The sequence below is a fragment of the Callithrix jacchus genome, chromosome X, assembly GCF_049354715.1.
Source record: "Callithrix jacchus isolate 240 chromosome X, calJac240_pri, whole genome shotgun sequence".
Lineage (NCBI taxonomy): Eukaryota > Metazoa > Chordata > Mammalia > Primates > Cebidae > Callithrix > Callithrix jacchus.
In genome coordinates, this window is record NC_133524.1 from 119,748,216 (window position 1) to 119,761,648 (window position 13,433).

General features: G+C 39.8%; 1 protein-coding gene and 1 pseudogene across 25 annotated transcripts in view; one reads left to right on the forward strand and one right to left on the reverse strand.

The window, feature by feature from the left end:
* Positions 1-13,433, forward strand: part of STAG2 (STAG2 cohesin complex component) — a 145,049-nt gene that overhangs the window by 34,916 nt on the left and 96,700 nt on the right. The window lies entirely within an intron of this gene.
* Positions 10,580-10,980, reverse strand: LOC108589797 (transcription elongation factor SPT4-A-like; annotated as a pseudogene).

The window sequence follows — 13,433 nt, forward strand, 5'->3', positions numbered from 1 at the left end:
TCTACTTGGCTCCTGGTGATGGTTACTTGCTAGGTCAAAACATGGTAGATAGGGTCGAAGGGGAAATGGATACATTCAAAGTAAGGGATATTTTGGCTTTATAACAAAAGCCCACTCTCTTGGGAATGAATCCATTCCCATGAGAACTAATCTAGTCTCACCAGAGTGAGAACTCGGGACTTCACTCATTACCAAAAGAATGGCAACAAGTCATTGATGAGGGATCCACCCCCAGCACCCAAACACCTCTCAGTAGGCACTCTCTCAACACAGCCACATTGGGGATCAACTTTCAACATGAGTTTTGGTGGGGACAAACAAACCATATCTAGCCCATAGCAAATGCCTATTGCTTTATAATAAGATTGAAAGCAAAGTATAGCTGTTGGGGATTTTCTGCTGTTTAAGATTTTGCTAAAGATAATGTTGTGTACACAATTGTAAGGAAATACTATTTTTATTGCATGTATTGAATGAAGAGTAAGATATTTCAGGGGTTTCTATGTGATAGTTTTAGGTAATTCCTTAAGTACAAAGGAAGGAAATTAAGACCTCTTATGTTTGAAATTGAGTGATTCACAATACTTTAAGATTGTAATCTTATTTTTGTTCTAAAGAGCTATTATGTGAATTATCCTAGTAAGACAACTATATATTTGTGAGACAAATATGTGGAAGACGAGTTCAAGCCCAGATTTTGGCCTCTTAGCTATGTGACCTTGGGAAAAGCTTTTTTTTTTTTTTTTTGAGACGGAGTTTTGCTGTTGTTACCCAGACTGGAGTGCAATGGCACGATATCGGCTCACCGCAACCTCCGCCTCCTGGGTTCAGGCAATTCTCCCGCCTCAGCCTCCCGAGTAGCTGGGACTACAGGCACGTACCACCATGCTCAGCTAATTTTTGTATTTTTAGTAGAGACGGGGTTTCACCTTGTTAACCAGGTTGGTCTTGATTCCTTGACCTTGTGATCCACCCGCCTCCCGCCTTAGTTTCCCAAAGTGCTGGGATTATAGGCGTGAGCCACCGCGCCTGGCCGGGAAAAGCTTTTAACTTAAAAAAAAAAAATTCAACGTTGATTAGTATTTAGGGGAAGTTGATTTGCTGTGGAAACTATTTTATGCTATTACTTGCATAAGTATTTTGGTAAAACTTCTGGTATTACCATAGTCATATGGTAAATATTTTGTTTATGACTAGGTAGTATTTTGTTTATGTTGTTGTTTCTGTATTATACGAGAGAAAATCTCGAGATTTTCTCTCGTATAATACAGAAACAACAACATAAACAAAATACCTCTGCAAACCCCTATTTTTAGCACACTTGGAGACAAAATGTGCAGATCACAAAAAGCGTGTAAAGGGACAGGTAGGTAGTGCATCAAAGAAGTGTGGAGAATAGTGAGCTAGCCCAGAGATGGTAGATCTCAGAAAGCTTGAGTGCAAAATGCAATCGTATCCTTTGTATGTGACAATGGGAGCAGGTAAAGAGATGAGCGGGCTATAAGATAAAGCCTTTATGGAAAAGGTTTAGTCAGACTAGGAGATATGGTAGGGCTTTTGCACAAAGAATCCATTTTAGCAGGAAATTGTCTCTGTGGAAGCAGTGGAGAGAACTTTTGACTTAAGAAGCCTGAAAGGCTGTTTATCCTAACATATAAAGAGCTCTTTGGAGTCAGTAAGAAAAAAATAATTAGCTTGTTAAGAAAATGCAAATAGCATTTATGAAAAAGAATATGGCTGGGTGTGGTGTCTCACACCTGTAATCTCAGCACTTTGGGAGACCAAGGCAGGTGGATCATGAGGTCAGGAGTTTGAGACCAGCCAGGCCAATATGATGAAACCCCCTCTCTACTAAAAAATACAAAAAATTAGGTGGGCATGGTGGCATGCGCCTGTAATCCCTGCTATTCAGGAGGCTGCAGTTAGAATCATTTGAACCTGGGAAGAGGAGGTTACAGTGAGCCAAGATTGAGCCACTGCACTCCAGCGTGGGCGACGAGAGAATGAGACTCTGTCTCAAAAAAAAAAAAGATAATATGAATGGAGCTTAAATGAGAAAAACAGAGAAGTGCTTATTAAAATAACAGGTATCCCTTCTTAGTCAGACCTGTTTGGTTCTTGATTTCCTTAGCAGGAGTTCAGATAGTGATTAGTACTGCAGTATTCAAATCTGTTTGGTTGATGTTTTGAGTATCAAAGGATTTATTGAAAATGTATGCTTGGTTCCTGAGATTGGTGAAGTAGAATTTCATGTAGGGAGGTTCACCTATATCCTGAATACCACTGTTCACTTAGCAGATTGCCGAAAATCTTTGTCTTGACAGTACTGTTGTTGGCTGTTTAGAAACTGACAGATCCATACAGACATTGCTGGTGCAGGTATAATTCGATAAAACCCCCATTTATGGAGGGTAATTTTGATATCTGTTAAAATTACAAATGCATATGGCCTTTGGCCAATGCCTTCAATCATGTTTCGGTCAGTATGAGGGACTACTTATGTGTTAATTGGTTAAAACAATCACAGCAACAGAGAATTAAATATTATTCAGATAGCTGAAACAGACAGCTTTGATGTTCCAGTGTAGATGTTGATGAAATAAATCAGAAGAAAGCATTTGAGTGTTGGCAGGGGAACACTGATGGGCACAAATTAAAAAAAATTAAGATATTTATATACAGTCTAATTTACACTTTTTAGCATATAGTTCTGGGAGTTTTGACAAATGTATACATTTGTCTAACCATCACTACAATTAAGTTTTAGATCAGTTCCAGTACCCCCATGTCCACATCCCTCCAATATTCCTTGGTAGTCCTTTCCTCTCAACCATAGGCCATGGCAACCACTGATTTCTTTCTCATTTATATGTTTTTTGCTCTTTCCAGACTGTCATGTACATGGAATCATATAGTAAGTAGCCAATTGAGTCTAGCTTCTTTCACTGAGCATAATGCATTTGAGATTATCCAGGGTGTTGTGTTTAGCAGAAATTTGTTCCTTTTTATTACTGAGTAGTATTCCATTGTATAACATAATTTGCTTATCCATTTACCACCAGTTGAAGGACATTTGGGTTGTTTCCACTTTTGGTGACTACAAATAAAGCTGCCTAGAAGTTTTTTAGTTTTAGGATTTTACATTTAAATCTAACATCCATTTTGAGTTAATTTTTGCATATGGTACAAGGTATGGAAAGAATTAAATTCTTTTCACATATGGATAGCAAGTTATTCCAGCACCATTTGTTGAAAAGACTATCTTTCTTCATTGAATTGCCTTGGCACCTTTGTCAAAAATCAAATGACCCATATGTGTGTGGGTCTATTTCAGGACCTTCTATTCTATTTTGTTGATCTTTCTTGATCACCATTCACACACTGTCTTACCGTAGCATTATTGAAAGCTTTGTTTGACGTCAAGATAGTCCTCCAGCTTTGTTCTTTTTCAAAATGGTTTTGGTTATTCTAATTCCTTTGCCTTTTCACCTAAGAATCAGCTTCCTGATTTTGGAAAAAAAAAATCTTGGTAGAATTTTGATTAGATAGATTTCTAAAAATTTTGGTAGCGTATATGTAACAAAATTTCCTATTTTTACTTTTAAAGTGCACAGTTTAGTGGCATTAAGTACATTCACATTGTTTTGCAGCTATCACCACCATCTATTTCTAGCAACTTAAAGTTTTTCCAAACTGGAACTCTGGACCCATAAACAGTGACCCCCCCCCCCCGCCCCAGTTCCTCCATTACACCCAGCACCTGGCAACCACCATTCTACTTTGTCTCTTTGAATCTGATACCTTTAGGTACTTCATTCCGTATTTGTAGAATAATAGAATATTTGTCCTTTTGTCACTGGATTTTATTTCACTTAGCCCAGTGTCTTTAAGGTTCATCCTTGGTCACACAGGCTGCAGTGGAGTGGCATGATCTTGGCTCACTGCAACCTCTGCCTCCTGGCTTCAAGTGGTCTTCTTGCTTTGGCCTCCTGAGCAGCTGGTATTACAGGTGCCTGCCACCATACCCCGCTAATATTTGTGTTTTTAGTAGAGACGGGTTTCACCATGTTGGCTAGGCTGGTCTCAAACTCCTAACCTCAGGCGATCGATCCGCCCACCTTGGCCTCCTAAAGTGCTGGGATTACAAGCATGAGCCACTGTGCCTGGCTCCTTGTTTAATATGTTGTTTATAATCTGTGGTATGTATATTTCACATTTTGTTTGTCCATTTATCTGTTGATAGATACTTGGGTTGCTTCCACCTTGGCTGTTGTGAATAATGTTGCTGTGAACATGCGTGTATAAATACCTTTTCTGAGTGCTTGCTTTGAATTCTTTGGGGTATATACCCAGAAGTGCAATTACTGGATCATATGGTAATACTGTGTTTATTTTTTATTTATTTATTGTTTTTTTGAGATGGAGTCTCACCTGTCATTTAGGCTGGAGTGCAGTGGTGCCATCTCCACTCACTGCAACTTCTGCTTCCTGGGTTCAAGAGATTCTGCTCACCACCATGCCTGGCTAATTTTTTTTTTTTTAAATAGAGATGGGATTTTGCCATGTTGGCCAGGTTGGTCTTGAACTCCTGACCTCAAGTGATCTGCCTGCCTTAGCCTCTCAAAGTGCTGGGATTACAAGTGGGAGCCACCATGCCCCGCCGTGTGTGTGTGTGTGTGTGTGTGTGTGTGTATGTGTGTGTAAGGAACAGTAACACTGTTTTCCACAGATATATTCCCACAGTTTGTTTCTCCATTTCCTCACCAACTTTATTTATTTAACTCATGGCCTTCTTAATGGGTGTGAAGTCAAATCTTAATGTGGTTTGATTGCAGTTCCCTAGTAATTAGTGACCTGAGTCTCTTTCATGTGCTTTGGATAGATTTTTAAATATAGTTTTAAATATTCTTATAAAAATTGTATATGTCCATTGTAGAAAGAAACTGAAGATAACTAAAAATAAAGCAAAACCAGGCTGGACATAGTGGCTCATGATTGTAATCCAAGTGCTTTGGGAGGCCAAGGTGAGAGGATCATGAGACCAGCCTGCGCAACATAGTAAGACCCCCATCTTTACAGAAAATGAAAAAAAAAATTAGCCAAGCATGGTGGTGCACACCTGTAGTCCCAGTTATTCAGGAGTCTGAGGTAGGAGGACCACTTGAGCCCAGGAGTTGAGGTGACAGTGCACTCTAGCCTGGGTGACAGTGAGACTTTGTCTCTAAAAACAGAAGGAAAACAAAACCATCCTATTTTAATCGTTTAGATATTTTTCTATATGCATATATAGGTACCATTAAAAAAAGAAACATCCCTTCAGAGTAGAGGAGGGAGAAAAAGTGACATTATTCTATACATGTGCTTTTGAGTCTGTCTTGTCTTTTTCTTCCCTCCTTTTCTTTCCTCCTTTTTTTACTTAGCTCCACTATTTCATGCCAATAAAATTTTATTTTAATGCCTGGTCCATATTCAGATTTCTCCAAGTATTCATAAACATCTATTGTAGCTGGTTTATCCAAACCATACATGCATTGAATTTGGTTTCTCTTTCCCTTCCTCCTCTTCCCCTTCTTCTCTGTCTTTCCCTCTAAGACAGGGTCAGTCTCTGTCACCCAGTCTGGAGTGCAGTGACATAATCATAGCTCACTGCAATCTTCCAGCTTGTGGGTTCAAGCGATTCTCTGGCCCCAGCCTCCCAAGCAGCTGGGACTACGGGTGTGTGCCACCATGTATGCCTAATTTTTTTGTTATTGTTTGAGACAGTCTTGCTCTGTTGCTCAGGGCGAAGTGCAGTGGTGCTGTCTTGGCTCACTGCAGCAACCTCCGCCTCCTGGGCTGAAGTGATCCTCCTGCCTCAGCCTCCTGAGTAGCTGGGACTAGAGAAGCATGTCACCATGCCCAGCTAAGTTTTGTATCTTTTGTATAGCCGAAGTTTCTGCATATTGCCCCGACTGGTCTTGAATTCTTAGCCTCAAGCCACCCACTTTGGCCTCCCAAAGTGTTGGGATTATAGCCATGAGCCACCCTGCCTGGCCATTGTTTTTTAATATTATTATTTTTTGTATCGACAGGGTTTTACTATGTTGCCCAGGCTGGTCTTGAACTCCTGGTCTCAAGTGATGCTGTCATGTGAATCTGCTCTCTTAAGCCTCAACTGTAATAACCTAGCACAGCCCATCTTCCTTTTATATCATCTATGGTCATGTGCTGAATAATGACGTTTTGGTGAATGATGGACCACATACAGCATGATGGTCCCATAATATTATAATGGAGCTAAAAATTCCTTTCACCTAGTCATGCCATAGCCTTTATAACGTTTTAGTGCAGTGCATTTCTCATGTGTTCGTGGGGATGCTGGTATAAATTAACCTGCCCTGCCAGTTGTATAAAAGTATAGCATATACAGTTATTTACAGTACATAATAATACTTGGTCATAACTATGTAACTGGTTTATAAAATTGCTATACTATTTATCATTATTTTATAATGAACTCTTATAAAGAATTGTGACTGGGCATGGTGGCTGATGCCTATAATCCCAACATTTTGGGAGGCTGAGATGGCAGGGTCAGTTGAGCCCAGGAGCTTGAGATCATCCTGGGCAACATAGTGAGATGCCGTCTTTACAAAAAAAAAAGAAAAGAAAAATTAACCAGATATGTTAGTGCATACCTGTAGTCCCAGCTACTTGAGAGGCTGAAGTGAGAGGATTGCTTCAGCCAAGGAGTTCAAGGTTGCAGTGAGCAGTGATAATACCAGTGCAGTCCACCGTGGGTAAGAGTGAGACCCTGTCTCAAGAATAAAACAAGTCAACTGTAAAACAGTCTTAGGTCCTTCAGTGTGTATTCCAGAAAAAGGCACTGTTATCATGACAGATGACAGCTCTACATGTTACTATCCCTGGAGACCTTCCAGTAGGACAAGATGTGGAAGTGGAAGACAGTTAAATTGATGATCCTGACCCTAGGTCAGGCCTAGGCTAATGTGTATTTGTGTCGTGGCATTTAACAAAAAAGTTTAAAAAGCAAAACAAATAAAAATTTTAAAAATAGGAAAAAGCTTATAGAATAAGGATATAAAGAAAGGAAAATTTTTTTTTACAGCCGTGCAATATGTGTTTTAAGCTAAGTGTTATAATTAGGAGTCAAAAAGTTTATACGTTTTATAAAGTAAAAAAGTTAACAGTAAGTAAAGGCTAATTTATTATTAAAGAAAAAAATTACTTTTTGTGAGACGGAGTCTCATTCTATCACCCAGTCTGGAGTGCAGTGATGTAATCTTGGCTCACTGTAACATCCGACTCCCAGGTTCAAGCAATTCTCCTGCCTCAGCCTCCCGAGTTGCTGGGACTACAGGCGTGTGCCACCATGCCTGGCTAATTTTTTGTATTTTTAGTAGAGATGGGGTTTTACCGTGTTAGCCAGGATGGTCTCGATCACCTGACCTTGTGATCCACCTGCCTTGGTCTCCCAAAGTGCTGAGATTACAGGCGTGAGCCACCATGCCCGGCCAAAATATTTTAAAAAATAAATTCAGTGTCTCCTAAATGTACAGTATTTATAAAGTGTGCAGTAGTGTCTGGTAATGTCCTAGAACTTCACATTCACTCACCACTCACTCACTGACTCACACAGAGCAACTTTCAGTACTGCAAGCTCCATTTGTGGTAAGTACCCTATACAGGCATATCGTTTTTATCTTTCATACAGTATTTTTACTGCACTTTTTAAGATTTATATATGTTTAGATACACAAATACCATTGCGTTAGTTGCCTACAGTATTTAGTACAGTAACATGCTATATAGGTTTGTAGCCTAGGACCAATAAGCTATACCATGTAGCCTAGGTGTGTAGTAAATAGGCTATACCATCTAGGTTTGGGTAAGTATACTCTATGATATTTGCACAATGATGAATTGCCCAGTGATGGATTTCTCAGAACTTATCCCCATTGTTAAGTGACACGTGACTGTATATTGAGGTATAATTTACATAAACGTCACCCATGATGTATGCTCCCTTGTAACCATCCACCACAATCAAGATAAAGAACATCTCTGCTGAGTGTGGTTGCTCACACCTGTAATCTCAGCACTTTGGGAAGCTGAGTGAGGCAGGAGGATCTTTTGAGGGTAGGAGTTTGAGTCAGGCCTAGGCAACAAAGCAAGACCCTCTCTCTACAAAAACACACATACACACACACAAACCCACAAAAATATTAGCTGAGCATGATGGCATGGAGTTACCGAGGAGGGAGAGTGGCTTGAGCTTATGAATTTGAGTGAACTGTGATCTGTGATTATGCCACTGCATCGTAGTCTGGGTGGCAGAGGGAGACCCTGCCAAAACAAAAAAAAACCCATTTTCATTACCCTTAAGTTTCTCCTTCCCTCCTTTCTGTCAAGGTAGGTTAGTTTGCATTTTTAATAATTTAGAATTTAATATAAGTAAAATCATAGAGTAGCAGGTACACTAAAGTCTTCATATAATCCCAACTCTGGGAGGCCAAGGCAAGAGCATTGCTTGCACTCAGGAGTTATTGGTTGGAATACATCTTAGGTGGTTTTGTATATTTGATGTTGTATCTTACCTGTAGATACGTTAGTGATGATGAAGTTAATTCCTGGATCTGGGTGATAACTATCCAGTTCTCTTACTGTACTGCTAGGTTTTCACCTTGTAAGTAGAAAATCATCTGTGTGATGTTACTTGGGAGCTAAAAGATGGCCAGTTCTGCAACAACCATACACCTGATCGCCTGATTTATTTATTTATTTATTTATTTTAATTTTTTTGAGACAAACTGTTTCGCTCTTGTTGCCTAGGCTGGAGTGCAATGGTGCGGTCTCAGCTCTCTGTAACCTCTGCCTCCCAGGTTCAAGCAATTCTTCTGCCTCAGCCTTCTGAGTAGCTGGGATTACAGGCATCCACAACCACATCAGGCAAAAATCTTTTTTCTTTTGTATTTTTAGTAGAGATGATGTTTCACCATGTTGACCAGGCTGGTCTTCAGCTCCTGACCTCAGGTGATCTACCTGCCTCAGCCTCCCAAAGAGTTGGGATTACAGGCATGAGCCACGGCGCCCGGCCTCACCTGCTATTTTTAATAACAGTTGCTAATCTTGTTTGTATCACTGATTTCATTGTAAGTTATGGAATAATTTCCAAAATCACTCCTTCTGTATTCACTGGCTTCTTTAAAGTAGTTTTCTTTCATTAACTGAGATTGCTTGTTACCTGTAATATAATTCTTTTTTTTTTTTTTTTAATCGAGACTGAGTTTTGTTCTTGCCACCAAGGATGGAATGCGATCTCAGCTCACTGCAACCTCCGCCTCCTGGGTTCAAGCAAGTCTCCTGCCTCAGCCTCCTGAGTAGCTGGGATTACAGGCGCATGCCACCATGCCCGGCAATTTTGTTGTTGTTGTTGTATTTTTAGTAGAGATGAGGTTTTTACCTTGTTGGCCAGGTTGGTCTTGAACTGTTGCCCTCAGGTGATCCACCAGCCTCGGCCTCCCAAAGTGCTGGGATTACAGACGTGAGCCACGGTGCCCAGCCCGAAATATAATTCTTAAGGAAAAGGTAGAGTAAATACTTATTTTTTTCCTTTAGTTACCAATTTTCAAATTAAGGTGTGAATTTAGTAAGTGTAATGATAACATGGATTTGTTCTTTTATCTCTTTTTTTGAAGTTTATTATAGATTTTTATTGGTTAATATATTTTAATGTACTATAGTTAAGTGTATTTGTTTTTGATATATTTTAAAAATGAGTTTATATCGATATTCCCAATTAAACATTTTTTGCTTTTAACTTTTTCTATTATGGTAAAATATACATGACATATCCATTTGAACCATTTTTCTTTTTTTTGGGAGACGAAGTTTCACTCTTGTTACCCAGGCTGGAGTACAATGGCGTGATCTCAGCTCACTGCAACCTTTGCCTCCTGGGTTCAAGCAATTCTCCTGCCTCAGCCTCCCGAGTAGCTGGGACTACAGGCGTGCGCCACCATGCCCAGCTGATTTTTGTATTTTTAGTAGAGATGGATTTTCATTCACTATGTTGACCAGGATGGTCTCAATCTCTTGACCCTCATGATCCACCTGCCTTGGCCTCCCAAAGTGCTGGGATTGTAGGCGTGAGCCACCGCGCCCAGCCTCATTTGAACCATTTTTAGAAGCATTAAGTGCTTTCACATTTGTTGTGCAGCCATCACCACCATCCAACTCTGGAAGTTTTTCCGTTTTTTAAAACTTTCTAGAGGTTTGTATTTATTGTCATTTGACCAAGAGTCTTTCTCATCGGCAAGGTACAGCCCTGGGCAGGAGTATCAGCATCCTGCTCTCTCCTCAATTCTGTTAATCCACCAACCCATATCCCTCCTGACCCCACTCATATTCCAAAGAAGATAAAAAATTCAGGGGCATGATGTACTACTCTCTCAACAGTCTGCTGAGTCTCAGAGTTGGAAGGTGGGAAGTATTTGAAGTTCTGCCCGTTTAGTTACAGGACAAAAAATAGGCAGAGGCAGGAGGTAGAAGGCAAACATGCTGATACCCCTACATCTTCTTAGGTCTTTATGGCTGCATCTCTGGATTTATAGACCACTTCTCTACTTTTCAGCTCCCACAGGATTCCTTGGGGCAGGCAACCGGTGGCTGACACCACCTACATACCTGGCTTAGTTACTGACTTGCTGCCACTTGGAGACCTAGGTGTCCTCTCGACTCATCACTACAATTATTCCATCAAAGGAAGAGTTGGTGTAGTCACATAATCCTCTCTCAGTTACCCTTAATCTGTAGATATACATCACAATTTTCGGAACCATTATATTCAAATTGATCTATAGTCTTGACCAGCAAATACAGGAAACAAGCCCACAGATGCCTCATGTCCTTAGGTACCATCTCCAGGGTAGTCTTCTTCCAGAACCTTTTCATCTCTCCCAACTGAAAGTCTATACCCATTTAGCACTAATTTCCCATTTTCCCAGCCCAACCACCGTTCTACTTTCTCTTTGAATTTGACTCCTAGATACCTCACATATATATTCCTATTTAGCAGAATTATAGACTATTTATCCTTTTGTGTCTGGCTTATTTCACTTAGTGCTGTCTTCCAGGCTCATCCATGTTGTAGCTTGTGTCATAATTTTCTTCCTTTTTAAGGCTAATTTTCCATTGTGTGTATGTCCCATATTTTGTTCATCCATTTATTCATTCATTGATGGATACTTGAGTTGCTTTTGCCTTTTAGCAGTTGTGAATAATGCTGTACTTGAGTTGCTTCTACCTTTTGGCAGTTGTGAATAATGCTGTTATGTGCATGGGTATACGAATGTCTGTTTTGAGCCCTTGGTTCAGTTTTTTTTTTTTTCCCGAGACGGAATCTCACTCTTATCAACCAGGCTGGAGTGCAGTGGCACAATCTTGACTTACCACAACCTCCACGTCATGGGTTCAAGCAGTCTCCTGCCTCAGCCTCCTGAGTAGCTGGGATTCCAGGCGTGTGCCACCATGCCTGGCTAATTTTGTATTTTTAGTAGAGACGGTGTTTCCCATGTTGGTCAGGCTGGTTTTGAACTCCTAGCATCAGGTGATCTGCCCACTTAGGCCTCCCAAAGTGCTGGGATTGCAGGCGTGGGCCACCGCACTCAGCTAATTGTTTCACTTTTGTGCATGCTATTAAAAATGTTAAAGTTCTTTGTTGTCTACATTTTTTTCTTTTCTCTTTTGTCCTCTGTTTTACTCCATTCTTAAAGTTTTATCTTGGTATAATAATTAATGGAATGTTGCAGAATTAGGAACAAAGTCCCATGTGTTCTTCACCCAGTTTCCCCCAATGGTAACATTTTCATAATTATAGCACAGTATCAAGACGGGGAAATTGACACTGGATAGGCCACCTATAGGTGTCCCTTGATATCTGTGGGGAATTGGTTCCAGGACCCTCCATGATATCAAAATCCATGGATGCTCAAGTTTATTTAGATAAAATGGCATAGTATTTTCACGTAACCTACACACATCCTCTCGTATACTTTAAATCATCTCTCGATGACTTACAACACCTAATATAATATAAATATTTATATTGCATTGATTTATTTGTATTATTTTTTATTGTTGTTATTTTTCATTGTGTTCTTTTTGCCCTGAATATTTTCTGTCTGTGGTTGGCTGAATCAGCATGGGGAACCCATGGATATGGAGGGCTAACTGTGTTTCATTCGTCTCACTAGTTAATACGTGCACTCATTTAGATAACTATGTTTGCATGTTTTATGTGTGTAATTCTGTGCAGTTTTATCATGTGTAGATAGCTGTAACCACTACCACTACAGAACTGTTCTGTCATCACAAATATCCCTCACACTACTCATTTAGTTATACTCACCCCCCAACCCCTCCTCTCCTTCCTCTATTTGATTTCTAATATCTGTCAACCACTAATCTGTTATTCATAATTTTGATGTTTTCATGGTGTCATATAAATGGAAATCATACTGCATATAACTATTGAGTTTTTTTTTTTTGCATTTAGCATAATTTCCTTGGGATCCATCCAAGTTGTTATATTTCAGTAGTTCCTTTCTTTCTGTGCTGAGATGTTAGTCTGTGGTATAGATGTACCACAGTTTGTTTAACCATTTACTCATTGAGGGTTATTTGGGTTTGTATTAGTTTTTTAGGGCTGCCTAACAAAGTACCACAAACCGGGTAGCTTTAACAACAGAAATTTATTTTTCTGGAGGCAAGAAGTCCAAGATCAAGGAGTTGGCAGGGTTAGTTCTTTTTGAGAGAATGTATTCTGTGCCCCTCTCTTAGCTTCTGGTGGTTCGTTGGCAGTCTTTGGTGACCCTTCAGTGGTAGAAGTATTACCTCCCATCTCTGCCTTCATTTTCACATGGTATTCTCCTTGTGTGCATGTCTGTTTCCAAATTACTCCCTCTATTGAATTAGAATACCGCTCATATTGCATTCCTCCCTAAGGACTTCATTTTAGCTTGATAACTTCAGTAAAGATCCTGACTCCAATTAAGGTCACATTCTGAGGTTACTGGAATATAGGACTTCAACATGAATGTTTGGGAGACACAAACCCATAGTGGAGCTGTTTTCAATTTTTGGCTATTACAAATGAAGATCCTATGGATGTTTATGTACATGTTTTTATGTGGACATAGATTTTCATTTCTCTGGGATAAATGCTCAGGTGTAAGATTGCTAGTGGTTATGGTAAGTGCATGTATGGTTTTTAAAGAAACATCTAAGCTCTGCCAGAGTGGCTGTAATTTGCATTTCCACCATCAGTGTATAAAAATCAGTTTCTCTGCATCTTTGCTGTCTTTTGGTGTTGTCACTATTTTTTTTTTTTTTTTTGTGACAGAGTCTTACTCTTTTTTTTTTGAGACAGAGTC